Below are 4,717 nucleotides of genomic sequence, written 5' to 3' on the forward strand. Positions count from 1 at the left end.
TCACAACAATTGTTATTCCAGATAGGAAAAGACGGTTGTAACTGCACTTTGAATACACGCTATTAAATACTGCTTGTCACAGTTGACTAGTTTGCAAAATGTAATCAGGATTCCTCTCCTATACAGTGAGGATTATGATATACCAGCTGGTAACATCACCATCGTCACAGCTGACACTCACACCACCATCGCCATCACCATCACTAACTCGTCACCACTACCACCACAATCATTGATAATTCCTCCACCACAACCTCCACTACCACCACCACCACCCGTCGTGTATATGTATATATATATATGTGTGTGTGTGTGTGTATGCTTGTGTGTATGTGTTTCCCCCCCAACATCGCTTGACAACCGATGCTGGTGTGTTTACGTCCCCGTAACTTAGCGGTTCGGCAAAAGAGACCGATAGAATAAGTACTAGGCTTACAAAGAATAAGCCGTGGGTCGATTTGATTCGACTTAAGGCGGTGCCCCAGCATGGCCGCAATCAAATGGCTGAAACAAGTAAAGGAGTAAAAGAGTATCACCATCAACGCAGCCACAGCCACCACCGACAACACTCATCACCCTCGTCAACTCCGCCACCGACCGCTTCCACCACACCACACTCATACTGCCATAACTGCCACCCTCACCACAACTACCACCGCTATTCTCACACACACGCCTACCACCATTTCCACCACTTCCACCACCGCCACCACCATCACCACTCACCGCCACTGTTCCATCACCTTTACGCACCCCATCATCCCAAACGCTCAACAACCACCCAAGCCACCATAATCATACCATCACCACCGCTACCCACATCACCACCATTATCTACTGTTATCAACGCCACCGCCACCACCTTTGCTATACAGTCGTGACTAACAAACATGGTTGTTTGTCGGTGGAAACTGAAACATTTCGCAATGTTTTAATTTTCATTTTTTTAAAACTTTTCCTTTCATTATTATGATTATTATTATTATCGTTTTTTTTTTTTCTTTTTGCCTTATTTTAATTACAAAGATCCAATTACGGAAAATTTCAACAACAAATCCTACACTTTACCAAAACTCCCCCCATTAATTGCAGCAGCAGCACCACCACCACCACCACAACGACTACTATTACTACTTGTAATAACCCTTCCTACTATAGGCACAAGGCCTGAAATTTTGTGGGGAGGGGGTTAGTCGATAAACATCGGCCCCAGTTCTTAACTTGCATTTTGTGTTATCGACCTCGAAAGGATGAGCAGTAAAATCGACCAAGGCGGAATTTGAACTCAGAACGTAAAGTCGGAGGAAATGCAGCTAAGCGTTATGCCCGGTGTGCTAACGATTCTGCCAGCCCACCGCCTTATTATTAATAATAATAATAATAATAATAATAATAATAATAATAATAATAATAATAATAATAATAATAATAATAACAACAACAACAATATAAGGGCGGTGAGCAGGTAGAATCGTTAGCACGCTGGGGAAAATGCTTAGTGGCATTTCGTCCGCCTTTACTTTCTGAGTTCAAATTCCGCTGACGTCGACTTTGCCTTTCATCCTTTCGGGGTCGATGAAATAAATATCAGTTAAACACTGGGGTCTATATAACTAATTTACCCACTCCCACCGAAATTACTGGCCTTGTGCCAAAATTTGAAGCCAGTATAAATAACTATATAATTTACATCGAATTTATTCCCGAAACCAGCGAATTTTCAGAGTGTGAGGTTTGATTCTGGAGGGATGAAAGGCAAACTTGACCTTCACACGATTTAAACACGGAATGTAAAGAGTCGGAAGAAATAACGTAACACAGTTTTTTTTTTTTTTTTTTTTTTTCTGAAGATCTAACAATTCAGCCAATTCACCGCCTTCGTAATTAGTGATGGAAATGTTGATGATGAGAATGGTGAAAGTAATATTTGTTTCAAAATTTTGATAAGAGGTCAGCAATTTTTAAAGAGGTGGGGGTGGATTAGGTCGATTATATCAACCTCGATACTGATCGATTTTGAAAGTATAAAAAGCAACGTTAATCTCGGTGGGATTTCAAATCAGGAGCTAAAGAGCGAAAGCAAATACCACAAGACATTTTTTCCCGAAGCTCTAATGATTCTATTAATCCGCCGATATAACGGTAATGACAACGATGAAAATAGTTCTTATTACGATAGACACAAGGACTGAAATTAAGGGCAAAGGGGCAAGTGCTCAACTGATACTTATTTCTTTGACCTCGGAAGGATGAAAAACGGAGTTGACCTCAGCAGAATTTGAAATCAAAATGTAAGGCGAACAAAATGCTGCTAAGCATTTTTATCTGGCGCGCTAACGATTTTGCCAGCAATTACTCTTTACACATTTACTTTTTTACTTGATTCAGTCTTTTGACTGTGGCCATGCTGGAGCACCGCCTTTAGTCGAGCAAATCGACCCCAGGACTTATTCTTTGTAAGCCTAGTACTTATTCTATCGGTCACTTATGCCGAACCGCTATGTTACGGGGACCTAAACAAACCAGCATCGGTTGTCAAGCGATGTTGGGGAGACAAACACAGACACACAAACATACACACACACACACACACACACACACATATATATATATGTATACGTATATACGACGGGCTTCTTTCAGTTTCCGTCTACCAAATCCGCTCACAAGGCTTTGGTCGGCCCGAGGCTATAGTAGAAGACACTTGCCCAAGGTGCCACGCAGTGCGACGGAACCCAGAGCTATGTGGTTGGTAAGCAAGCTACTTACCACACAGCCACTCCTACGCCTACAATTCTGAAAGTATTGCAATAATTTTAATATTTATGCTTCTTAAGGCGGTGAACTAGCAGAATACTTACCGCGCCAGGCAAAATGCTTCGCGGCATTTCGTCTCCCCTTATGTCCTGGGTTCAAATTGCGGTGAGCTCAACCTTGCCCTTTCCTCTTTTCGAGATCCATGAAATAAGTACTGTTGCTCACTAGTGTCGATGTAATCGACTTACTCCCTTCCCCGAAATTGCTGGCCTTGTGCCAAAATTTTAAACCAAGGGAGACAGTACAGTCGTTAACACGCTAGCAGCATTTCGTCCGTCTGCACGTTCTGGGTTCAAATGCCTCGGGGGTCGACTTTGCCTTTCATTCTTTCGGGATCGATGAAATAAGACTTGCTGGTCTTGTGCTAAAATTTGAAATCAATATTTATTCAACTTTTGTTTTATTGATTCTTGTGCCACATTCGCGTTAACTCATTTTTATTATCCATTTATTTCTGTTTCATTTTTCCTATTTATAGAACATTAAAAAAATAAATATAAAATTTTTAATTCGTGTTTATTAAATAATTTGCTTTTTATTTTATTTAACTTTAGTAGGGTACGTTTAGCAAGTTTAGAGAAAAAGCTTGTGAAAAGAGTGAAAAAGCAACTGCTGCAAACACCAAATCCCCCCCCCCCCCCAAAAAAAATTAATTTAATTTAGTTTTAAAAAAAATAATCATCTGCAAAGTTAAATTAATGCATATGGTAGGTTTTGGGAAATAGAATGAATTATCAAAACTGATACCATATCTCGTTTTAAGATCAGCCCTAACAGGTTACACAAAATTGGCGTTTATTGGATATATTCTGATTCGTCAAATTTATGATGTCTATGTCAATAGCACGCACACACACGTACACATACACGCACAGATATATATATACAAACATACAAATGCACACACCTACAGTGATATATATATATATATATATATATATATATATATATATATATATAGTCACAATGAGGATATTTTAACTGCTTATAGGGATATTCATCCAAGATACACTGGTTTGATATATTATATTTTGAAGAGATATTTCTCAAATGAATATATTATATAAAATATCGTAAAATAATAATGTTTGATGCTTTACGATACATACATACATACATACATACATACATAGGCTATATATGCAACTATATGCATGAGAATACATACATAATGCAAAACGTACAAATCTGAACATATACATACATACAAACAGAAATACCCTGTTGGTGATGTTGAAATTCCAATGAATTTCAAGGAGCCTTGAATCTACGTTAGAAACCGACTCTTTCTCTATTGGCAAGAAATCTTGAAATGAGTGGCTGTGTGGTAAGTAGCTTGCTTACCAGCCACGTTGTTCCGGGTTCAGTCGTACTGCGTGGCACCTTGGGCAAATGTCTTCTACTATAGCCTCGGGCCGACCAAAGCCTTGTGAGTGGATTTGGTAGACGAAAACAGAAGTCTGTCATACATATATGTGTATGTGTGTGTGTGTGTGTGTGTGTTTGTGTTTGCCCTCACAACATCGCTTGACAACCGATGCTGGTATGTTTACGTCCCCGTAACCTAGCGGTTCGGCAAAATGTGCGATAGAATAAGTACTAGGCTTAGAAAGAATAGGTCCTGGGGTTGATTTGCTCGACTAAAGGCGGTGCTCCAGCAAGAACGCAGTCAAAGGACTGAAACAAGTAAAATAATAAAAGAATAAAATACATACACACACACGTGCATACATGCATACATACATACATACATAAATACACACGGATCCGCATACTTATGAGCACAGGGCTAGAATCCTCTTTCACCCACTGCACCTTTCATAATCTGTAGTGGGCCCGTAGTCGTGTAATTAACTTTGATCATAGATAGAGTTTAAATCGCCTTACGGAATTTGACGCA

The sequence above is a fragment of the Octopus bimaculoides genome, chromosome 1, assembly GCF_046866305.1.
Source record: "Octopus bimaculoides isolate indiv1 chromosome 1, ASM4686630v1, whole genome shotgun sequence".
Taxonomy (NCBI): Eukaryota; Metazoa; Mollusca; class Cephalopoda; order Octopoda; family Octopodidae; genus Octopus; species Octopus bimaculoides.